Raw genomic sequence first — 27343 nt, 5'->3', positions numbered from 1 at the left:
GCTGATTCATAGCGCCGGCAATTTCTTAAAGTGGCTTATCAATCACCCGATGTCCGCCTTTTTGTCTAAAGTATCTCTCTAATGTATCTTACAAAAACAACGTTCGATAAGGTCATCGTATTTGACAAATTACCCGGTCTTTGTGTTGCTATAAATTGTGTAGGCCCACCATTGGCCTGCCTTTCAAAAAATGGCGAATATTATTCAAACATCCTACATTAACAAAATTTATTACTTAACGCTATCTTTTTTATTAATATAAATTTAGAATCAATTAATTCTTTGCACCTGATTTGGAAAGGTTTGTGGATAAAAAGTCGATTTACAGAGTGTTTCGTGATTAATTGTTTGAAAATAGAAGACCGGTGATTCATTAATATCCTAATATCCTCTAATATACAGGATTCGGCAATAGTGCGTCGGGCATCTGTAGCTCCTATAGTAAAAATTACGAATTGTGTATAAGCACAAACCTAAAATATGTTATTAGGATGTATTTCAGGAAAATATTCTAACAAAAATAACTTCAGTTGTGAGCACTTCAAAAGTGTGAGTGGATCGGGAAGATGCTTTTTAAATGGAACACCCTGGGTGTATTATTGCATTTTTGGCTTCCTTTCTGATTACTTTACATAATCCTAATATATTATTAAATATGTTATATATTATTAAATATGATAGTTTCGGAAATATTAATAAAATAAATAAAAAATATGTTTTTTCGCTTTTCTCAAAAAAATTATTAAACATATAAGAAATGTCTTGAAATCAAAACTGTACTAGGTATTTGCTGTAGTTGGTCGGTACTTACTTTTCTGTAAATATCGTATTCATAAACCATACAGGGTGTTTTCAAAATTCTATGTTAAACTTTCTAAAAAATGAAATAATTTTCATTCGTTTTTTTTTTTTAAATTGAACACCCTGTATATTATATCTTTGTTTGATGGAGAAGTAAAAAATGAACATTTTTGGTATTTAAAGTATCTTAAATTTTTTAGCTGTTTCGCAAATTTTTGCGTTTTTTATTACATACCAAACCAAACCAGACAAAAATCATTAGATGGCTTTGATAAAAAATTACTGTTGAAAAACCCATCATATATAATATTACATAAAATGTCATAGATGATGGGTCGATCGATGGGATTGATATTACGCGGAAATAAATAAGGTGCAAGTGAAACTTTATTGAAATAATTAGTTTTGATATAACCAATTATGTCAATTTTTACCCAGCATTTGAAAAATAAAAAATTCATAGTATGGTACTTTAAAATAATAATAATCCTATCTATATGCCAAAATCCATATTTCTTAATACTTAAATACATCCAGAATAGAATAACCTGTTTTTTAAAACAAACCATTCTTGTCCTACTTTATATTTAGTTATGCACTCAAAACTCAAGACGATATATGAAATTTTTCTGTTGTTTCGTGATATCCTTCTAATAAATATTGAATTAAAACCTTCATATCGAATAACAATATTAATGACTTATCAACATTAAGAATTTATTTTTAAAATAAAAGAACCTTTTAATCTTGAAAAAACTACCGCCTGGATGGCCGAATGCGTAGGTCAATTAAAATCGAAATAGTGCGAGATACTTTAGTAGTAATGACCTGTAATGATGATTAATTACCAGCATTATAAACTTATTTACGTTGATTTTATACTTGGTAATCATTAATAACGCAGAATCTGGTGACATTTCAAGTACGCGCAGTATTTGCATAGACTTCTTAGTTCGATAAGACGCATGTTTTTACTTCACAACTAGTTATGAAAGAAGATTTTTTGTCATATTTATTTAATATAATTAGTTGATTTTAAACTTGGCGCTACAACAATATGATTAAATGAACTTTTGGAGTTCCTTGATGTATAAAAAATATAATTAGTATATTTATGGCATAAGATATATTTGTTTATTTAGTGATAGTGATTGGTTGTAACATAATAATAAAAATAATAATTGCTTTATTAAAGCTAATGTTTACAAAATAACCAATATATGTAATTAGTAACAAGTAAACAATATAATTATATACCCTGTGAACCATACAAATTTGTAACTGACCAGATAATATATAAATATGTCGGATAATTTATAATTTACTGATTAAATGTTAGACGTGGCAACATCTTTTAATCCGGATAATTATTTATTCTAAAAGCCCGTTTTCCGTCAAATACAAATTGTGCGACAAATTGAATTAGAAGTTTTAGACCCTAGGGAGCAGTTGCTTGGTATACAAAGTTAGAGCAACGTACAGCAAGGCAAAACCTGTGTAAAGTACAGATACTGGCATGCATCTGCATCACAGGTGCAATGAGAGCATGCCCAACAGAAGCAATGGAGGTCATTCTAGACCTAATACCACTGCATATTGTCGTCGGTAGATATGCCAATGCCAATGCGACAATGATTAGAACATTGACGGAAACAGTACAGGGAGAATTTTCAGGTCAGGGGCTTGGAACACCCTCAAAAAGAAAATTCCATTACCCCAACTCCCAGTGGATGACATACCAAGAATGTACAACTTTGAGAAACACCTCACTGTAGTTTTCATCATCATCATCATTTTCAGCTTATTCAACCATTTCCAATTATGGTTTAGCCTCCCTTACATACTTTCTTTGTAGTTGGGCCCATTGTTGTCTATTGTTGGCTATGCGGGCCCAAATTTAGCCTGCTAATTTGCTAATATCATGGTCCCATTTCAGGTTCGGTCTTCTTCTAAGTCTTTTAATGCCTCGTGAGTACTATGCTGTAATTTTTGTGGTCCATCTGTTATCCGTTCTGCTTGCCTGGTATCCTTCTCATTGCCATTTGAGGGATTTGACTCTGTAATACCTGGTCTCTTGGTTATTTCCAGCATATTTCGTTCTATTGAAGGTTGTGCGACCTGCAGTTTTCTTATGATGTCCGTTTTAAGTGTCCAGGTTTCGCATGCATAGGTCATGACTGTTAGAACACATTTGCCGAATGTTTTCTTCTTTAGACAGAGTGGCATTCTAAATTTGAATATGATTGAGTTTTTTCCATAAGTACTCCATGCTAACTTAATTCTTTTGTTGATTTCTGGTAGTAGAGATTCCGAGCTGTATATTAGTTGTCCCAAATATATATATTCTTCTACTATTTCCAGTGTTGTCTGAATATCTTTTCTTTCCACTAGTTCGTTGTACATTACTTTAGTTTTTGCTAAATTCATTTTGAGACCCACTTTATTTCTGGCTGTATTTAGTTAAATAATTTGTGCTGGTAGTTCTTTAGGACTATTGGCAATTAGGACTATGTCATCAGCGAATCTTAGATGGTTAAGATGTTCTCCATCTATTTTTATTCTTTTGTTGGGCTAGTCCAGTTCACGGAAGATTTTTTCTAATGTTGCTGTAAACGGCTTTGGGGATATCGCTTCTCCCTGTCGTATTTATATTTCTATATAAGGCCTGCCAATACTTTGTCTCGCTATGGCTTCTATTATTGCCTTAGGATATAACGAGTCAAAAGCCCTCTCAAAGCCCATAAAGGCTATGGCTAGGGGAAGTTCGTATTCTTTTGTTCGGCTGATAGTTTCTCTTAGTGTATGTATGTGATCAATCGTGCTGAAGCCGTTTCTAAAGCGTGTTTGGTATTCTGTTGTTTATTATGTAGTAATGAGCTCACTGTAGTATTGAGCAATAAAAAGGATTGGAAGAGAGAAACGTTTGCTCAGCATGTAAAAGACTATACCATAACGTGATGTACTGATGCTTCCAAAACCAAAACAGATTTTCAAAGCAAAACCATTCCGAGATTTCGAGATCCCGGGTTCTCTGTTTAGAAACCGTAATCCTGATTATCCTCGTAAGGATATTGGCATAAACACTTTCCATTATTTTACTCTAATCGTTCCATGAGCAGTGCGCAAAGTTTCAATTTAATAAAATCACTCATAAGTAACGAAGATTAAAGTATTAATATTTCCATATCATTCTGTATACATTATAATAAGATGTTTAACATGTTCCTCCATTTGGTCAAGCCAATTGAAATATATTGCCTTAAACCAAAAAAAATTGTCTCTGACACAATGTTTTCACTTTCTCAGTAAAATTCGGATCAATAAACCTTTTCATTCGCGTCGTTACGAATTTTTCATGTAAAAAGCGACACGTCCGTCGCATAACAATCCAAAAGAATCCATGAATGAAAACCGTCGCGGTGTGATTTCGCCAATGTCCCTTTTTGGATAAGGAGGTTAAATAAAAAAACGTGACAGATGGGCAGTGCATGAACGATTACATGTATGGAATAAAAAATACGTGATTACGGAGCAGATTAAGGCACGTTTGTAAAGTGGTACAATAAAGATTATAAGTCTGATTTATTTCATTTCCTTTATATTCTAATTTAAATTTATTGAAACAGAAATACGGTGCGGAAATATTTTTTCATTATACATTTTTTAAAAAATCTTCATAAAAACTTCTATATTCTAAAATTTACTAACGTCCATTCTATCCATAATTTTCTCATACTTTTCTGTTTAGTTTAAGTCAGTTTTACATATCTAATACAACAAAAGAATACGGTACGAAATTAACCTTTTTTTGCATTGCATTATTTGAGATTACATTATAAATTTTAATATTCTTAGTCTAATCTAATATTCTAATAGCCAACCTTTAAAATGTTTAATGTCATTAACTAGCCAGAGTGTTAAATAAGTACCCATTGATTCCTACGAAAGCGTAGAGCTTCCATCGCAACATTGAAATATAATTTTAGCAAAATTTACACTTTTTCTGTAAATTTACAGATTTTCTGTAAATGTTAAATTTACACCTTTTCTTTAAATTTACACATTTTCTGTAAATTGCATGCGAAATATACTACCCAGCAGGATGACGTCTCGGCATCGACCTATTCGTTACTCACTTACGTTAGTTACAAGTGAGCATTGTTCTCCGTTGATTAAGTTGCTATTGTGCCTACGTAGTACAGATATTCATCAGAGATTATGAACGAATACATTAAAACTTACTTTCAAATCGGATTAAGTCACAAAGAAATTTTGACATGTCTGCTAGAGAATGGTTATGTCCTAAGTTTACGTCATTTGCAGACGACAGTTTACGTCATCCCAGAGGTGGAGGACAATCAGTTCCTGTTGCAAATACTAATGCATCGGAAAAGGTGACAATACTTTTCGGATCGATTAAAAGCATATTAGAAAACATATTAAAACAAAAAAATACATACTATTATATCACACACATTCGGAATTCAATACATAATCCCTAAAATAAGAGATCACCCGATTTTCTGTTCTACACCGAAAAAAAGGATCTCTCAGTCGAAATAAATATGACTTTGACCCAAAAGATTGGCGCTTTTCAATAGGGCCAAGAACGACGTTTCTTTGCCCAAAGCAATAACTATCTTTTCATAAGCTTTAAAAAATTACTTTAGAGAATAGAGGAATCTATCTGTCCAAAGTATTTCACTCTTGATCCAAAATGAATATGCAAAGAAGTTCTTGCTACAAGAACAATAGTCTTTTTGATTCTTGCAAAAATTCTTGATTGAAAAGGGACCATTTCTTGATTAAAGAGACACTTTTCTTAAACCAATAGCGAATACTATTGACTCAACTCAAATTTATTTTGATCTAAGAGAAGTCTATACATCATATACAGGCATATTACGAGGTATATTATTTTCTGATAAATTTAGGTTTTCCTGGTCTGTAGTAAGTAAAGTGATATTATTTTCCTCGATAGTAGTTATTTCTGCTTCTTCACTCCTTTGTATTTTTTGGGGTGGTTCATCACTCTACAAATTACAAAAAATGTTACATCACGATTAATCAAAGTAAAGCAAATAAATTATTAAAATTATAAGCTTTGGTCACATTTTGAATTTTTTAATACGACGACTTGAAATTCTAAAATTTTTGTAATTATTTGCATAAAAAATCGATACCTATATTCTTATTCTATCTATAGTCACGCATGCATTATCTAAACAGGTGCATTAGGTAAATGTCTCTTACCTTCAAATATAGCAAATAAATGCTCTAATTTCCGTTTTTTCATTATACGATATGCGTTGAAAAAGCAAATTATGCAAAATTCCAAGTGGAAAATGCCAAGCAACAAAACCAGTGCGTACTATGATGTGCGACCTATGAAATGCGACGTACGACTGATCGGACTGCAGACTGATTGTATATACCGTCCTTCGTCATCGTCTTTGCGTGTCGTTATTATTTTTCATCAAAAGAGTATTTAGCTGTTGGAAAAATGGCCATGTTTTTTGAATGAAGTACTTCCTAGCGTATTTTGCTTATTATCTTAAAACAAAGCAACTTGCACTTCTTCTTCTTAAAGTGCCTTCTCCATTCAGTGAAGATCGGCAACAACCATGGCAAACTCCTCTCTATTTTTCGCTCTTCTCAGCAAAGTATGTGAGTCCAGGCCTGTCGAATCTCTGATGTTCTTCAGCCAGGAGCATTGCCATCGTCCGGGTCCGCGCTTTCCCTCAATTTTACCCTCGATGATGAGCTGAAGGAATTCATACTTGCTATGTCTCATGATATGGCCCAAATAGGCTGCTTTCCTCTTTTTTATTATGTCGAGGAGTTCTCGGTCCTTGTTCATTTGGTTTAGAACTCGTTCATTCGAGACACGGTCAGTCCATGGTATTCTCAGCATTTTGCGATATACCCACATCTCAAATGCTTCCAACTTATTCATTGCGCTTACTTTGAGTGTCCACGACTCAACCCCGTAGAGAAGTGTGGAAAGTACGTAGCACTTGACGAAGTTGTCTTTTTATATGGATGTTGAGACGTTTATCGCACAGTAGGTTCCGCAATTTTAGGAAGTTTGATCTAGCCATCTCAATTCGAGCTCTGATCTCAATGTCTGGGTTTAGGTCTTCACTAATCCAACTGCCCAAATATCTAAACTTTGAGACTCTTGCTATTGGTGTCCCACCTACGACTACCTCCGTTGCCTGTCTTGCATCTCTATTTATCACCATGCCTTTTGTTTTGTTTGTATTTATCCTGAGATCCATTGAGTCGCCCACCGAGGACAGTCTATCAAGAAGTCTTTGCAGGCCCTCAGTGGTGTCTGCAATAACGATGCACTTGAAACTTGCACTTGGTTGAATGAAAATAGATTCAAGAGAAATTTTCGAATTTTTCAAGAGAACCAGTTTTCTTGAGTTAAGAGAGTTTTTCTTCCGGCCAAATATTTTCTTTTACGCTAAAATAAATTCTCTTGCCACTATTTTTTTTTCAAGAACGATGACGACTTTAGTTCAAGTCTATCTTTTTTATCAGTGTACGGGTGTTAGACCGAGGTTCAGTATAGACGATGAGGAATAATTCTTATAGAGTATTTTTGAAGAGAGTGTGGTTTCAGAACAAAATATATCTTTGAATATTCTGGGATATTGGTTAATCTTTTCATATAGTCCGTATGTCTTCAATTCTTCAATTAATTGCCGCAGTGGTTCCCTAATCCTATTTCCTAACTGGCGGTTCCCTAACTGGCGTAGAACGGAGTTCGATGGGAACTACTCGTAGAATAAGGCACCACTGTTGCCACTAACGCAGGAATTGATAGAAAAAGTGTAAATTTACAGAAAATATGTAAATCAAACTATTTATCAAAAATATATACAGGGTGGTCCGAACTGTATTCCGGAAACTTCGGCAGCACATCCTGCAGATAAAAATAAGTAAAAAAGTTCATATAAATGTATGTTCTAAAATGCTTAGTTTCGGAGATACAGAGGAGTGTAGAAGTTTCATTTTTATTTCGATTTTTTCCAAATAATTTATGAAGTAACGTCAATATGTGGATGAAAATTTGTATCTGGAAGTTTTTTGACATGGGAAATTAGATTTTGATGTCAATATGACTTTTACTTGTAGAGGGCGCCACCTACATGTGTTTAAACTGTTTTGAAGTGTAATAACTTTTCGTCAGTACCTGTATAAAACTATAGAGTGAAAAAATATACATTTCCATGACTTTTCGCGTAAAAAATGTCTCTTGGTAAAAATCGCTACGAGCAACCGCTCTCAAGATATTTGGAATAAAAGTAGTCAATACATGTCATTATTGACAAAAAATAAACACGTTGAGAGTAGATAGGTACTTGACTGAAGTAATAAATTTGGAATTTTTTTTTTAAATTAATCATAAACTTTTCTGCAAAAAATGATGATAAAACAGTTCCACTTGAACTTTTGACACAAAAACATTTCAAATTTATGATTCCTGTCTAATAACTATTTAGTCAACATGTTTAATTTATGTCAATGATGACAAGTATTGATAATTTCGATTCCAAATATCTCGAGAACAATTACTCGTAACGATTTTTACCAGGAGACATTTTTTACGTAAAAAACTTCGTAAATGTATATTTTTTTACACAGTAGTTTTATACAGGTACGGACGAAAAGTTTTTATTACTCTTCAAACCATTTATTTATATGAACTTTTTTAATTATTTTTATCTGCAGAATATGCTGCCGAAGTTTCCGAAATACAATTCGGACCACCCTGTATATCTCTTCAAGCAGTTAAATTAAGAAAAATATATGCCACGGCACTGTTTGGAGGTATAATAACAATTTGGTCTTGGGTATTATTAGTTCCTGTATTCTTTAGTCATTGAGGTTTTCACTTTCTACTTTTTTCCTCTCGACAATACATATAAACACTGGTGAGGTTGAGGAAAATCTATTTACCTTAAAACCGTAACCGAAACCAGATCCAGGTTAGTTTATTCATCCCGCGAATCTTCTCATAATATTTACCGAAAAACGTATATACAGTTCTAAAAAGTATCCCATCTAGTTCGCCATCCATCATGTGTTTCGTTAAGTTTGCGCCGCGAATGAATCACTTAAAAAAGCACACACGCCACTCGCTCTCGTCTGGACCGGTTAAATTTAAATTCAAAGCCGAGAATATAGATCACTAGGTTTATGTTTATACCTAATAAATCTTGTGCGATTTGAGTTAAAGGAGAACTGTTTGGACGCCGTCTTTGGAACTCCATTTCAAACAACCAATTTCGGGCTATTTGATAGGGTATCGGTCATTAATTTGATAAATATCTATATGTAGATCAAATTAATCTCTGTGATTTATACTGCGTCACAGGTGAATTACACATTGTATGTGGAACTTTTTTATTTATTGCTTCAGTTGGATATTTGATTTCGGCGATAGTTCTTTCTCTGAAATGGGTTTCAAATGACATATTTAAACTTGTTTTTCTCGGATATCTATCAAATTTAACATTTAATGGAAGAAATTGCTAAAAAGTAGGTTTATGGTCTGAATTTTGAAAATCTTGATTTGAAAATGTTTACTTTTAAATTTTTATAATTTAGGGGTCTAATATCAAAAATAGCAAACTCCACCATTCCTCCACTCGGACTTCCCAACATGTATGGTCCTACTCGTATAATTAAATTTGCACTTGAAATTGACACTGAACCAAAAGTTTACAACAAAGTTTATAGTTTAAACTTCGTTTGCGAACATTACAAAAAATGTTTTTATTTACAACCACATAATATGTAATACTGACATTACTGACTTTGAAAAATTTGAAAGTGTTTTTCTCACTCAGTTTTTCTTATTTCTCGCCTCATTTAATTACGCAAAATATTCTTGTAATATCTTTATTATATTCTTATCTAACATCAACAAAATTAAACAATAATAATTGAAGATTTTAATACATTTATTTGTTGAAATTAATGGTCAAATTTAACTTATTGTACACGTTAATCAATATTGTTAAGGGGCCGACCTGATGATGTGTTTCACTCACTGAGGTTTCACTGCTGCAAAACTTAACTCCTAAGTTGTGCCAGGTCTTCTAATGTCAACAAAAGGAGGAAAAGAGTTTGAATTGCTACAGGAAGACGATGGCAACGATGTCGTTGAAGATATCATATTTGCGGTTTAGTTTGGTTGGCTACTAATGGCTACAGATGCATCCACATCCTCAGCCACAGCACTGGATTTCCATCCCCCTAGACGCTTCAGCTATAAAATATCAGCACCGTAGCCGCTGTTGGTCTTAAAGCATGACCTGTGTAGGTTTTCGCATTGGGAAGTTTCAAACAGCTAACAATTTTGTACGGAAATTTAGATATAGAATTGTATCCAAAGGGTTGATTTCGAGCTTTTCCTAATCGATATTGAACAAAAAATCTCTTATTTTCAATATCCGTTCGTAACTGTATAAATTCATTCACAATTTCTATCCAACTTGTGTTAGTTATCAGATATCATAAATGATCTGTTCTTATAAGTTTTTGTATCGGGAATTTTTATGCAAATTTTATTTTCTAAAATATCAATATGCGTAGTTTTCATCTTCAGTAGCCAATCACTTCGACATACCCCAGACACACCTACTATAAGCACAACCTAAAACAATGAAAAGAAATATTTAAATACAGAAAAAGAAAACATTTAAAAAAAGCCTTACTTTAATAGGAAGTAATTCTTGAGGTGCTTTCGTGAGAAAATCCTCCAAGTTTTGCCAGGTAAAAATGCCTTCTTTGGCTTAAAACCTACATTCTGGCGTTTTAAGAAAGCGACGAGTTTGTGATATTTTGATATGTCAGTCTTTTCCCTTAATTCTAGCATTGTCCGTATCATGCTGTACGTAGCTCAAAGATTAGATGGCTTTTTCTGTCTTGCCATGTCGCTAAAATATGACATCAAGACTGTCTCCGAAGCAATATTCTTAGCATTTTTTTTGGCACACCATTTTTCGTATACTTTCAATGCTATTTCATATCTTCTATTCCCCTACTTTTCTCTGGAAGTAAACTGGCTTCTGCTCTTTTTGCAGCTTCTGTAAGTTCTGGTGGAGTACCAATATTAAAGTAGTCTTCATTATCAGAACTTTCCGACAACATTCTGGCTTTCTATGTTATATAAATTCGAAAAAGCGAACGAGAAATTCAAAACTGTCACTTTTTGTTGGTTGTTTTGCTGTTGAAGGTTTGCGCCATAACAACCACTGGTACCGGTAACTATAGATATGGAAATGCCAAAACAGGAAACGACAAATTTTCGCATACTTATTTTTTTTCAAAATAAAATACTGTCCCAATTTTTTAATTAATGATGTGGTTGTAAATAAAATAGTATACAAACCTCGGAGGAAAGTTTTCATTATTGTCTCGAGATTTAGTTATTCTCTCGACAGTAATGAAATACTTACCTCCTTGGTATGTAATATACTATTTTTGTTTGCTTAAAATTTGTAGGCTTATCTAAAGAAGAATCTTAAAAAAAAACCTTTTTTATATACAGGGTCCGGCAATAGTGCGTCGGGCATCTGTAGCTCCTAGAATAAAAAACTTGAGAATTTTGTTTAAGTGCGAACCTAAAGTATGTGCCAGGATGTATTTCAAGAAAATATTTTAACTTCCATAGGGTGGCTCAAAAAAGTGTGAGTGGACCTTGATGATTTTTTTAAATGGAATACCCTCTATATTATTGCATTTTTGGCTTCCTTTCAGATCACTTTACACAACCCTAAGATATGAATAAATATATTTTGATAGTTTCAGAGGTATTAAAAAATAAATAAAAAATATGTATTTTTTAGTCCTTCTTAAAAAATTATTAAAAATACAAGAACTGTCCTGAAATAAAAACTATATTATTAGTATTATTAGTATTTATTCCTCGTTTTTTTAAATAGGACACCCGGTATATTATTTTTTCAGTAGACGGAGAATTAAAAAATGAACATTTTTTGTATTTAGCGGATTTCAAAATTTTTAACGGTTTCGCAGATATTTGCGGTTTTATATTTCATATGGCATTTTCCACAGTAAATTTTTATCAAAGCCACCCAATGGTTTTTCTCTCGTATTTTACCATTGAAAGCGCCATATGAAATAATACTGCGCATATCTGCGAAACCGTTCAAAATTTTGAAATACTTTAAATACAGAAAATGCTCATTTTTTAACTCTCCATCTAATAAAAAATAATATACAGGGTATTCCATTTAAAATAACAAAGAAAAATTATTTTATATTTTAGAAAGTTTGGCGTAGAATATTGAACATTCTGTATGATATACGATTACCATATTTATAACAAAGTAAGAACAGACTATCTAAAGTAAATACCTAATATAGTTTTTATTTCAGAACAGTATTTTTAATAATATTTTTAAGAAGGGCTAAAAAATACATATTTTTTATTTATTTTTTAATATCTCTGAAACTATCGAAATATATTTAATCATATCTTAGGGTTATGTAAAGTGATCTGAAAGGAAGCCAAAAATGCAATTATATATAGGGTGTTCCATTTAAAAAAAATCATCCAGGTCCACTCACACTTTCTTGAGCCACCCTATAGAAGTTAAAATATTTTCCTGAAATACATCCTGGTACATACTTTAGGTTTGAACTTAAACAAAATTCTCAAGTTTTTTATTCTAGGAGCTACAGATGCCTGACGCACTATTGCCGGACCCTGTATATATATTCTTTTTTTGAAACTCGGTCATTAAACACCTTGTTGGCCATTTATTATTTCAAATGTCAAAAGAAAGCTTTCATGAGAGTAACAGATTAAACTTTTTCATGCTTTTTTAATCTACTTCAAAGAAAAAACAAACTCCTCGACTCCTTTTTTTCTTTCAGTGTATATCCATGTTGTCCACTATCGCCTAAAACAAGTCTCGCATCAATTTTTACCACGCATCCTCACTTCCTTATCGAAATTATGCATTCGTGTAGTGCACCGCCGTAAAAATTTTAATTTATTGATTTTTTCCTTGATTCTTGCATGCACCGATCGGTATCTGACACCTCCGAAAACAATATTTTAAGGAGTAAATCCTGCGTCGTTCGTTGCTCCGAGCTAATGGAGATTGGGGTTACGGCTCTGAAAGATAATACTGTGCTGTACCAGTATTATTTCTGTCAGCCTTAAGGTAGAAATGCGTCCGAATAAATAAAAAAATAATTTGGGGGCGGGGCGCTGATAATGGTTCAAAAAAAGGTAGGGTGCATTAAAAGAAGATATACAGGAGGTACCATTGCGATAAAAAAAATAGTACAAGAATTAGTAGTCCCAGATAGAACTCCTGGTCTATAAGGATATTTGAATTATATTGAATTTTGGATTTAGCCAACAACACTGTTTTTTTGTTTATCCCTAATGCATCTGCAATGTCCCTTATGGGAACCCCATCCCTTAATCGTGTTAATATAATCGATTTTTGCTCTGCATTTTTTAAAAATTACGTGACAGTAACACAAGAATATAGACCAGCAGATTAAATCATATTTTGTTGTACTACTTTTTTTTGATCTCAATGGTACATTAGGATTTTCAAGGCTGGTAGATCTCGATAAAAGAATCAGATTTTCTGTTTACCGTTTTTCAATAAGTCCATAATAACCGAATTATTCAAGTTTGAACAACTTTAAAAAAAATTGAGTCACCGGATTTTTTTTTTGTATTTGCATCCCTTTTAGTGCCGCGCCGTATGTGCCGTAACCATAAAGTAAAGCCGTAACCATGGAAATATCAGAGATTATGAAATTATACCGTGGAAAAATTTACGGTGAGCCTTCGAATAAAAAGATTAAGAAAGGAGTATAATGATATCCATGTATCTTTGACAGTTCTTTTTGACGTTCATTTGACATATTTGAATTTGATTTGAAATTTTGTGGATTTGTTAGTCATTACTGAGCTTATTTTATGTCACTTATTATTTATTCTAAATGATAGTTATTTAAAGGTAGTAAATCTAGGAGGAAATTGTGGTGGAACTTAAATTAACAGTGACACATTGCGATCTGTCGAAAAAGAGTGTAAAATAGTTGGTTGTGTAGCGTGCGGTAGATCTCGGTCAAAAATCGAGTGAAATAATGGAATAACTTTTCACTAGTGACTATGCTAGGGCTGGCATTTCTGGTTTTGGGTACCGATTTTCGTGTGTACGAAGAGTACGGTCAACATGCTTAGCAAAATAAGATGTATTGAATAAAGACAGAAGGCAAGTATTTTCCCAAGCGCATGGGATCTAGCGTCAGATTAAAGGTGTATTCCGTTGCTTACCTTGGTTATGGTTTTATGTTCCGTTTCTATCGGTCTCCTGAAAGTTTTCTTATTACGGAACACGGTTCCTGAAAAATTCGGTTATAACTGTCACCAAACTAACCAGCGCGAGAAGGCTGGTTTCTCTGGTTTTGTTTGTCAATCAATGTCATTTATGTGACAGAAATCAAGCAAATATTGGAAGTTCGAGTGAAATTCTCATTTAATTTCTAATTTGTAATAATATTTTGTATATACAACCAAAAGCAATGGAGGTAGGCAGTAAAGGTAAATACATTTCATTAACTAAACAGAATGACTTTTTAGGACCATTTAAACTTATCATGCAGCCATTGTCTCTTAAAGTCAGGAACATTTAAAGACAACATGAAAAACAAGACAACAAGTAATCGTGAATGTTTTGTAAGCTATAAAAATATAAATAGTGAATAGATTTGTTTATTTATTATGGATCTGTTTTAATATTGGACCTGCAAATCTTCACTTGAGCTGTCTAACGAGTTTAACAGTTTATTTACTTTTCAATAAACTCCATTGAAAAGAAGAAGCAAACGTAAAAGCAAAGAATAGGTACATTAAAAATGCATAAAAGATAATTTTTTTAATACAGGTATTGAAATTTAGAAAACGTCTACATTTGACGTTTCCAGTATTTTACCAAACCGTTTTGTATCAAACCGTTTTTAAGTGGTTATGTAATAAATAAGTGGTTATGTAATAAATACTTCGTAGTTTTGCTCTCTCCGACTTAGATTGCCATAGCGATTCACCCCTATACATGTAAACGCCGAACCAGGGTTTCGCTCGCCAGCAGGGTATAATATACATACATACGTGTAGTAAACCGATCATTTATGAAATTCACTTAAAATTAACTAATTATATATTTTTTCTTACATTTTTGCTTTTATTTACTACTTGTCAGAGATTAAATGTCTTTGAATTTAAATACGTCATACGACTTACCTGCTTCAGTAGCGTATCGGATGTTTGTGTTAATAAACAATTATTATAACTTATCTTTTTTACTAGAATTATATATTTTTATAACAATTTTAATAACTGACAACATTTATTCAGGACGTAAAATAAAACAACATAATATTGAGTCTATCCTACATCATATTTTTAAACGTTTTGAATAAAATTAGAACGGCACTGATAAACCGGATTTTAGGAGCCTACCGCGTTCGATCTAAGATTTTTGATATGCTCCTTCCATAATATTTTTATTCAAAGCAGTCAATAGGGAGTTCTAAAAAGTTTTCTAATATCTACAAGAAAATTTTAAATAAAATGCACTATTTTCTACATTTTTTTACGGAAAACCTGATAGACTTGTTCCTGGGATTCTAAACATAACTACCCCTAAAATATTTGCATTTATTTTTTTACATGAAATCTCACAACTTTTTGTAGTGGAAGAATTGCAATACATGAACTTTTTCAGCGTTTGACTTTTAGGTGACTCAAAATTAAAAATGACTACGGTCAATAGTAATCTTTGAATAAGAAGACTAAGGAAGGAGCATAATGGCTATCCATGTATTCATGCATGGTGGGCGGAAAAAGCACCATAAAAGCACTCTAGGGTGGGGATCCTTGACAGTTCTGTTTGACGATTCATTTGACACATTTGAATTTGATTTCAAATTTTGTGGATTTGTCAGTCTTTACGGAGCTTATTTTATGTTATTTATTATTTATTCTACTACTGATAGTTGTATAAAGGTAGTAAATCTAGATGGAAATTGTGGCAGCACTTAAATTAACAGTGACACTATCGCGATTTATCGAAAAAGACTCTAAAATAGTTGGTTGTGTAGCGTGCGGTAGATCTCGGCAAAAATTGAGTGAAATAATGGAACAACTTTTCGCTAGTAAGTGACTATATAATATACATACGTGTAGTAAACCGATCATTTATGAAATTCACTTAAATTTACTAAATTATATATTTTTCTTGCATTTTAACTTTTATTTATTACTTGTCAAAGATTAGATGTCAAAGAATTTAGATACGTTAATTTGACTTATCTGCTTCAGTAGCGTATCGGATGTTTGTGTTAATAAATACTTATTATAACTTATCTATTTTTATTTGAATTATATATTTTTATAACAATTTTAATAACTACCAACATTTATTCACAACGTAAAATAAAACAACAAATTATTGAGTCTACCCCACGTCTACCCTACATCATAGTTTTACATTTTTTAAATAAAATTAGAACGACACTGATAAACCGGAATTTAAGTCGGCCATGTTTGAGGCCCATCGCGGTGTACCTAAGATTTTTGATATGCTCCTTCCTTAGTCTTCTTATTCAAAGATCGTAATATACAATGATATATTAAATAAAGGGTCTATTATCTCCGATCATTTAACAGTATTGTTGTAGTTAAGCCTGTCAACCTGAACTAATGACACGAATTATACGTCACTTTGATGATGTTGTCAAGCCACTTATTTATCGTTTAAGGACGAGGACGTAAAAGTTAAGAGAAATCAATGAACCGAGCTTTTATATTTAAAGAGACGCGTAATCCAATGTCGACATTATGACGAATATAAATAATACTATATGTTAACGAAATAATAACACGCACACCAGCAATAATGAATCAATGGTTTATGTCGATCCAGACGACACTTGACCTTATAAATAAAAGCCATCATGTTGGTTTCTTGTTTATAACAAAGTTGTACGATTTTTATTCGGATTTACTATCTAGTAATGTATAAATACTATTATGACAAACATTCTGGTTATATCATTGACATATTGAATATATGGGAGCATTATTTAATATTAGTTTTAAAAGTAAAATCAATACATCTCAACATCATTTATAACAAAGAGTACAAAATGCTTTTGGAAGTTGGAAGTAAGTATAAGAAGATATAACGCCACCTTGGGTGAAAAAGTTTATAAGGAGAACTCAGATTCACCAGGCTCCGTTACAAATAGGTTCCAGCTAGCTCAGTAAATAATTAAGTAAAATATATATGCACAGAACAAGAGATATCAAAAGGGAGGTGTATGGAAAAAGTGTACTGATTGAAAAGTCCCAAATGTACTGGATTCGTTTAATAAATATTAAATTCAGTCAAAATTGGCATTTCAATTAACAATAACTCGCATAGAGTTGAAAATTGGTACAGGTCTTAAATACACTATTATAAATGATATCTGAAAATCCCCACCCCTCCCAATAAAGCTCGTGTGCTAAAAAAAATATTCGAGGTCAAAAGTCAAAAATATGTTTTTTTGCTTTTTCCTCCTAAACGGTTGTTAGCACCTACCCTATATAATTCATAAAATTCGCTTAACGCGCCAACAGTAGTCAAGATCTGCGCAGGTCCAAGGATGAATGCTGTCTTGAGATGTCAAGACTTCACTTCGTCGCGCGCCCTGCTTGATAACGGACCTCTATTTTAATTAATAAATTAGTTTATTAATAATGTATATCTATAAAGAGACCACACTGTCTCTAATAACGGTAAGCGCTATCGCAAAAGTATATTAACCTTCGGGCTACCAAGCTTTGAAATGAACAAGTAAGACCAAGAGGGTACATATTGTACCCCTTGTTTTTTTTAAGTTTTGATGGGAAAATCTCAATGTTCATAAGAAAATACGAAAGTGCCATACAAATTTTACTTTAAAAAACGTTGTTGTAATAAAATTAAATATACATATTCAATTTCAGTTGCCGTTTTCATTGCACCTGTTACAATAATTAAGATTTCTTTGGTGGCCGAGATGTTTACAAAAAAAATTCTTACATTTTTCACAATAAAGCCCACACTTCTTATTGTCGCTTCTTGGACAATAATGGCAACGCCCAAATGGCCTTTCTGGATTTGGTGCGATAGGTGCGTTTTCTTGGGGTAGCACTTGATTCATGTCTTCTACTACCCTTTTTGGGACACCGCTTAGATTTGTCATTCTTCTAGCTACATGTGGTTTTATGAGGGCAAGTCCTAAGTCCAGTAAAAACAATCTCCTTCTGTCCTTTTGCTTTTCTTCCAGTCAGGAAACTTCCTTGTCCATAGCGCATAAGAATTTACGCCAGCTATATCAATAATATTTTGGAAAAGAACAAATGGATATATTTTCGTGCTTCTTTTTACGCTGTACTCATTGACCATTTTGTCCATAGTATCCACTGCTCCTGTTGTATTATTGTAATGGGGTATAATATACACATGATGATTTTGTCGAAAGCTGCGCATGAATATATTTTGCAAAGCGAAGGCATTAAATCACAAGCGGGGTACAAATTGTACCCCAGCCAAGAAAATTATTTGCAATTTGAAAAATATTAATTAATTAAAAGGGCAACGGCCTAGCTACGTTGAAACACCGGTTTCCATTAGAACAGCGAATTTAAGCGACGTACGGCGATACTGGTGGATGGACGGGTGACCGGTTCGAAACTCTGTATCGTGCTGTTGTCCAAGGAAAAAGTGTAAAATCTATTGATACACACTGCTCATTCACGCCGGTTCGAGGCCGGATGAGATTGGATATCTCGTGAGTAAGAGTTAATTTAGACACTTTCTAAGTGTCTAAAGTGGTAGGCCACTGACCATGATATGGCCGAGGACCGCGGTTCGGATTCCGCGTAAATAAAGTAGGCCCCCTCCAGATTAGCTCTGGCAGCAAAAAGGAGACGTTAACTGAAATCTTTACTTTTACTTTACTTTTTTGAAAAATATTAATTATTATTAACCGACTATGATGTTATTAGTTGACTAAAGTATTAGTAATGGCTATCCTAAAAATATACTATATTTAAAATATTAATCTTTTAAATATACGTAATTTTGTACGTATGGGGTAAACAATGGTAGTTCAAACCCTTGGTAGTTAAACCTTTGGTAGTTAAACCCTTGGTAGTTCAAAGGTTTTAAACAAATGTTGTAGACCATTAAATTTTCTACAACAATGGTTCTTATACTTTTTTTTACGAACCACCATTCCTAAGATATGACGATTTCAAAAGTTGAAAAACTCGTATTTTTCATAATATGCACACATTTCCGCACCACCTGTGAGGTAGTGTACTTGGCGCGTTTCTTTTAACGTGGTATCCTCTGTAGGCCTAGTCCACGATCTACTTTGGTTAAGTTTTATTACACATTATACTATTAATTTTTAAAAATGGTGCTGTTGGTAATGATTATAGTCGAACGGATTATTGTTGATTTTGGGAGAATTTTAATCTAAGTGGTAATCTTCAAATGATACTTCAACAGTAATGTCTTCTTCGCTTTTTTCTTTCTCATCTTCTTGCGGAGTATCTGGAAATCCATGACAGATGCATCAGTTGTCTCCTCATCAAAATCCTCATCTGTATTTAAGTCAATATTGGAGCAAGACTGACCTTGAGAATTAGTACATATTGGAGTACAAAACAGTCCGACTGTTTTACAACCACAGTTTGCGCTACAACCCTTTTTGCAATTGCAAAAAATTGTGTTAAGTAGTTTTTCTGGAGCAGGTAGAAGTAAAGTTTTAATCAGCTCCAAAGTATTATCTATAAATTTCCAGCCCCAGTCTTCTGGATTCAGTTGATTACCTAGCCACAACTGAACTTGATAGTATACACGATTAACGAACATTAGTCGTATAAAAAATAGGAAAAGGTACTACTTTCAGAAGTCATGCCTTTGAAAACTTACAAGGGTTACATTTTCGTATATTCTCTTTTTTGTAACATTAGAATATTTTCAGTTCATAAAATTTAAAACAATATCAATATTTATGGTTTTCTTATTCTTAATATTTTGTAATAAAGAATATTATTTTGGAATTAGAAACTAATAATATGCCAATCGTTAGTTAATAACACATGCAACAATAGGTCTGGTTACACACGCCACGATCTAACAAAATTCATATACACAACCTCAATTAACCAAATTAATCACAGCAGGCTATAGCGTATTTTTTTGCTCGCAAAAAAACCTCTAATTCGTTTGATCTATCGAGGTTTACGTTACTGGATTATAAATTCGGCGATTAGAGGCAACTGTTGCGAATTTGCAGACGTCCAGATGGTGAATTTCTAGCGCGACCTTGATTTCCTGTCGGGAAAGGCCTTGGTAAAAACCATAGGCAGTTGGCCGAACTGTTTTATGTAAGACGATTATACAACGAATATAAAGACTGTTCAGCGATAGTTCAACGTTACGTTATTATTATTTGTCAAATATGTGTTTCAGGGTGTGTCTGAGATCAGTTCATATTGTCTAGAAAATTTTAAGTACGTTCCTAAATTCGTTCCGTTTTTATCAATTTCAAGTAGGTATGTTAGACCTTTATTCATTCTAATTTAAATTAAATTTATAATTTTAAGCGCATCTGTCAGTTCTTTCCAGCTAAATCGTACCTATAGTGGAGTGCCCAGAGACTTTTACCTCGGAATTCAATTACTGTCAATGTATTAATGTGAAACCTTCTGTATTGTGTTTTATAGATAAAATACTAAAATGTTTACCCATTTTTTTCGTTGCTTTTAGTTTTTTATTTTGGTAATTTTTGTAAATTCTTAGTTATTTCCTTCTTAACTTTTTGATTTTTTTATTTTTTTTCTAATTAAATTTATTGAAATAAATGAATCTAACGCATAATCTATACCTGTTCTGCTTGTATTCTAATCATTGAAATTTTGATTGAACTCGAATTATACAGGATGGCGCGTCATATACGACGCTGTTTTTGCAAGGAGAACAAAGGTTTGTATTGAAGTGATATTTTGTGAGCTTATGTAAGTCAATTTAAAGCATTTTCTAAAATTATATAGAGTTCTACAAGTTGTCCCCTCGGGTATCCCCAAAAAAAGTTACACATCAAAGTTGTGTTTTTTGTAATGGAACACCCTATATATTAATTGATTTTCGGATTCTAGAAAAAAACATAGGCGAGTTTCATAAAAGTATATGACTAAAATGTATGGTTTTTGAAATACATTCACCAGCACGAAAAATGGACACCTTAAAACTTTGATATATTTTAAAATTTAATATATTTTGTTCTAGTGAGCCAATTTTGATAATTTTTTAGGCAGTATGTAGCCAAATTTTTAATATCTCTTTCTAAATTACAAATGAAACACCCCATCTGTTAATTATACGAAGGAAAACAAAATGTTGATATTTTGGTAAAAATTTGAAACATCCTGTGGAAAATGTTCAAACAGCAAGAAATTTAAAAATCATTTTATCATCTAGATACATCCTTTCTCGATAGTTTGTTTTTTTGGTTCATCTCATTAGCCATATGTTTGTTGGAGATATTCGCTTTTGAAGAAGACACTAACTTTTTTTCGTAATTTTTACATTAACACCATGCCTTTGCTTTTGATCCTAGTCAACAAATCTAGTAAGTTCTGGTCCCAAAGCAGGCTTCCTTGACATAAGATCTGCTTCATTTAGTCTTCTTCGTATAGTCCGTTAGTTAATATGGTCCTATTGCTGCCAAAAGTCACTAACTAACATTTTTCCGAACAACCAAATTCAATCACTAACTATGTTTTGAAGCGGAGAATCGATTGCAAAAGTCATTAACAACGATTTCTGGCAGTTGACGTTTTATTTGAATACCGAATAGTTACTAACTATAACATCTTTATGCAATGCAATTCATCTTTAGACGCATTTTTCTCGGAAGTAATAAAATGTAAGTTAGTGACTTTTGGCAGCAATGGGACGATATGTACGTTCCTGATTCATGTGGTGAAATTTATTATACATTTGAAAAGCTGGCAAACGGCGCACAGTGGGGTATTTGACACTGATCGTTGATCGAAATTTTTTTATGTAGACCTTATATAAATTATTGCTATTTTCAATTAAAGAGGAAATAATATGAACAAAATAAAGGATAATTCGTCGATTCTAAAAAAAGAAAGAAAAATCACTGTTCCAGTGTTTCCACGGTCAGTGCCAGTAGTAATATCGCAACTACTACTAATGCTAAGACTGATCCGCGAGCAATGCCCATACCACTAAAGTCGCTACTAATGCCAAATTGTGCTATACTGCTAATGGCACTAATGCGATTACTTTGTACACAACAATGCCATCGCGGTTTACACCTCGCATTAGTATATCACTGATTGGCAAATTAGAGGAAACCAAGAATGTTTTTCTCATTTTATCAGCAAAATCGCAAAAAGTCGCAGTATTTTATTTTACTGTATGAAAGCCCAATGTTTACTAAGTAAAACGTATATAGTTCATTATGCTGAATTCTTCGAAATGCGCAACTAAATCTCTAAGTATAATAAAATATCACAATTTAATCAGCCTTCGAACGCCTAACTTTTAGTTGCAAAAAAATCGTTAGTATAGAGAATATCAAATAAATAATACGTTTTTGTAGAATACATACCTGCAGCTTGTTGAGCCATTTTCAATCAAACGATAATATAAACGTAAAAAAGCACAAGAACAACAACAAATTTATAATTTTAAACATAAATTTAGCCATTTACCTCTTATCTGTGAGAAGTAACAACTTTGACGTTTCGTTGAAACAAATGAATGCAACTAAACACACCCATAGCAACGCCATTCATGGCAGAGATGATTTAACTTATCATTTATCTTTTTTTGGGAAATCTTAAACACATTTGCTTTTTCGAATTTCGATCACCTTTTTCATGCTAATACCCCACCGTGCGGCGGTTTCTTAGCGGTAAACTTACAATAAGTCGATCGTCTCAATTAGAAGTTCTCACACGAAGGTTCCTGGACGTCTAGACTGACGTCCTCATAGACGTGATCATAATTCAAAAACCACTCGGTATACACTACGGTATTAAGGTATGTGTAAAAATATATTTGACTCACCCTGTACATCTATAAAAATATTTTTTAAATGTGAACTAAATGTGAATTAAACATATATTTTGTAAAAGGTTTGGAGTGAAAATCTCCAATAGGAATCCTGATACAGGGTTTTTTCGGAACACAGAGCCATCTTGTATGTATGAATTTGTATATGTGTGTTTATTTAAATATTAAAGTGAAAGCAACGAATTTAGATGGGTAAACTTTGAATATGTCTTATTAACAATACAAGGCAAAAGGTTTTATAAAAATTCGTTCACAGTAAATTAATTCCGAGGTTTGTATCCCATAAGGGCTTAAAGCACTCCCACTACTACTTTAAAAATAAACTTAATACTAATATTAGAATATCCCTAGACGGTTACTTAAACCAAGTCTAAATATATTTCTGTCTTTATTGAGCTAATGATATCTCAATTGGTTCGTAATCTTTATAGTTATTTAAGTGGTGTTTATAAACAAAGATATTAAACTGTAAACTGCAATTGAGAAAATAAATAATTCTTATTTGAAATGGAAACATTAAAAGTTTTATGATCTCCGCTTTTTAATACTTGAAAAATTATTGAAAAGTGCAATTATAAACTTATGTTTTTATAATTAGGTCACATAATACGAACTTTTTCAATTAAAACGTATGTTTTAATAATTTTTGATAAAATGTTTCATTTGCCATTTCTACATTAAAAATATTTTGCACATTTTAGAATCAGAAGATATCAATCAAATTTAGATACCTAGTAGAATTTTATTTTTTTGTGTATTCATTGAAGAAATCAACAACACAAAAATTAACATTAACATAAATTTGTTAACCAAATTAAAGAACTAAATACAGCCAGCAATAAAGTAGGTTAAAATGAATTATAAGCAAAATCTAAAGTAATGTACAGGGTGGGTCAAATTCGACGCTTTTAAATGGAAACACCCTTTTCTATAGGAGATAGGCGAAAACTAATATCGGTGTCTGGAGCTCAATTTTCATCAAAAACATGATGGTGAAAACCGTACATCAATATCTGTTACCGTTTCGGAGTTACGGGGTGTTTTTCAAAAATGCACACTTTTAACAGATCGCTATAACTTTCTTGATATGGAAAATTTTGTATTTCTATAAAAACATTTCCAAAGCACCTTTTTACGTAGAATTTAATGGTTTAAGTATAATTTTTCGAAAATTAATAACTTAAACAATCAACAGAAAAATTGATTTTTTTATTTGGGACACGCCCTATATTTTTAATTAACTGAAAAGAATTTAAAATTACCTTTTCAAAAATATAGCACACTTGGTGAAATAGCAGTGACCCAACCTGAGCCGATTCCAAATGACTTCCTCACTTCTGGACAGTGACCGAGCTACAGAAACTTGAAAGAATTGACGTTTACATTCATAATATAGCTTATTATATAGGTTATTTGAATCTCCGGTCACTTCTCACTCTGCCTGGATACCACTTTTTATTGTGGACATATGTAGAAATTTTAGTTCGGAGATAGAAAATGCAAGTGGTATAAAATCTCTATCATTTGCCGCAGTCTTAGCAATCTTATCAGAATCTTCATTACCTCGTATACTCACATGTTAGTATAGAGAATATCAAAATAAATAATACGTTTTTGTAGAATACATACCTGCAGCTTGCTGAACCATTTTCAATCAAAACAATAATATAAACGTAAAAAGAGCACAAGAACAACAACAATTTATAATTTTAAACATAAAATTTAGCCATTTACCTCTTATCTGTGAGAAGTAACAACTTTAACGTTTCGTTGAAACAAATGAATGCAACTAAACACACCCATGGCAACGTCGTTCATGGCAGACATGATTTAACTTATCATTTATCTTTTTTTGGGAAATCTTAAACACATTTGCTTTTTCGAATTTCGATCACCTTTTTCATGCTAATACCCCACCGTGCGTCCGTGTATATTATATTATCTGGAGATAGATCTTGAATAAAAACGAACGGGGCGCGTCCAATACAAAAGTAAAGTGTTTAGGTGTGTTGTGGTAAATTAGTGTTTTATTTTGCTGTTTTAGTACCAAAGCTTCCAATTATTGGCAAAAAATATTATTGGCGATTATCTTATATTGATTCAACTGTAGTCCCAACTGAGAACTTACTTCAAGACCAAATGAAACGAACCTTTACATTAGAAAATATTATTTAAAAAAAATGGAGATGGATGAATTCTGTCCTTTTTTCCACTATTCTGGCACCGGTACTTTCTACTCCTTCACTTTCTCTTCCTTTGTTGCATAACTGGGTAATTTTGTTAAATTCGCAATATTATTAATCAAAAAATGAGATTTATTGCTGTCCCTGAGTTATAAATACTCAAAAAAGAATAAAATTAAATCTAAATCCAGATATGCTTGCCACCCTTTAATAGTTTTTTAATGTAATAACACAGCTTTAAAAAAATAAATATATTTCAAATATGATGTAAGGATAACGGCGTAAGGTTGCTATGAGCTAGGCGTTAACATAATATGCATTTAGCCTTTAAAACGCCATACTCGTATCATCCATAAATTTAATGTCGATCTTTTTTTCTTTAGCTTATCTGATTTTAATTTAAAGTGTGAGAACTCGCAGTGACTTTAGAGTAGGTTCGTGATTTTTTGCATGCTAATTATTAGATGAGATCTTATCACAATTATTGTGGCAATAAACACCGATAAAAAGGAGATCAATACCCAATTAAGAGTTAAACGGCCAATCTACGTGAATGATACTTAAGCGGCCTTAAAAACTAAATTTATTACAGAGGATTATTCTATTACTGTAATGAATAATCGTTAAAAGTGCTTTATTTCTTACAGATTTCTCATTATTATCTGAAAGCTCATTAGAAAATAAGTCCATGGTTTTCTTCAAAATAATTTAAGATGGCAATATAGAACTATACTTGAACTATTTAATTTTTTTATCTGTAATTAAATAAAGGTTCGTTAATTTTTTGAAATTATTCTAATTAAAATAGAAAAACACACAGTTTGACCATATACTACAAATTTTATAACGATATTGATGCACATAAAATTCTCTAGTTACCATATTTTTTTCCATCGTCAGCAGATTATTAGAACTATTTCGTAAAATCATCTGCTAATGGTATATACAGGGTGGTCCGAACTGTACTCCGGAAACTTCGGCAGCTTCTGTATATATAATAAGTTAAAAAATTCGTATAAATGTATGTCCTAAAATGCTTAGTTTCGTAGATACAGAGTGCAGAAGTTTCATTTTTATTTCGATTTTTTCCAAATAATTTCTGAAATAACGTCAATATTTGGATGAAAATTGGTGTGAATTTTTTTGATATGACAAATTTGATTTTGATGTCGATATGACTCCTATTTGTAGTGGGCGCAACCTACATGTGTTTTAACTATTTTGACGAGTAATAACTTTTCGTCCGTACCTGTATAAAACTACTGAGTAAAAAAGATACACTCTAGAATGAAATTTAAAATATAATTTGTTTTTGAGCGAATAGAGAAACAGAGCGATCTCAGATATACGAATTAGAGGCTTTTTTCGAGAACAAAAATTTGAAAATTTAAAATGTTTTAAACATTTTTTGGATTTCTTTTTTTTAGTTTCTAGTTAAATAACATATTTTTTTGATAATATGACAACATAGACAGTAGATTAAATTTACAAGAAAGGAAACCCGGAAAAGGTCCAGTGGTTCTCAAAATTTTACCAAAAACATTTTATAGATCATACAATCTACTAAATTTTATAAATTATAACTTCACCTTAGATATAATGAAAATAATAAAAATAGCCCTTTGAAAATAATAAAAATAGCATGGAAATGACGTTTCAGATTGGTTACAGCTACACGTTGAATTTTGACATCGTTAAAATTCCTCATTATCTTGTTAAACGTTAAATAAACTACAAAAATAAAACTATATTTTAAAAAAATTGGCGCCGGGAGACGGGGGACAGGTATAGCCGCCCATACTAAAATATGATAATAAAAAGTTGGTAGGCAGTTCTTTTAGTTTCAAAGTAAAAGAATTTTTCCAAGTTTGGTCCGCAGTTATTTCCCGTATCGGCCACCTGGGGTCGCGTCCGATGGGAGTTTGGAGTTCTCCACACGGATTTTCTCAAAAACGGACTACGGAAACACGGAATATCTCAAAAACTGCGACTTTGATTTTGATGTTATTACAAATTTTGTTGCAAATATTATTCCTAATCTTAAAATGAAAACCGGGTTTCGTTAGCTACTGTAATTTCGTAGTTACGATTTTTTTTTAATTTTTAACCCCCTCCCATACCCCCCTGCCAACC

General features: G+C 32.3%; 1 protein-coding gene across 5 annotated transcripts in view; it reads left to right on the top strand.

Annotated features, from left to right (window-relative positions):
• Window positions 1-27343, top strand: part of LOC115876003 (A disintegrin and metalloproteinase with thrombospondin motifs 9) — a 324094-nt gene that overhangs the window by 214787 nt on the left and 81964 nt on the right. The window lies entirely within an intron of this gene.

The sequence above is a fragment of the Sitophilus oryzae genome, unplaced genomic scaffold (assembly GCF_002938485.1).
Source record: "Sitophilus oryzae breed Bouriz unplaced genomic scaffold, Soryzae_2.0 scaffold_1396_pilon_pilon, whole genome shotgun sequence".
NCBI lineage: Eukaryota > Metazoa > Arthropoda > Insecta > Coleoptera > Curculionidae > Sitophilus > Sitophilus oryzae.
The sequence above is the reverse complement of the archived record's forward strand: the minus strand, read 5'-3'. Positions and strand labels throughout refer to the sequence as shown.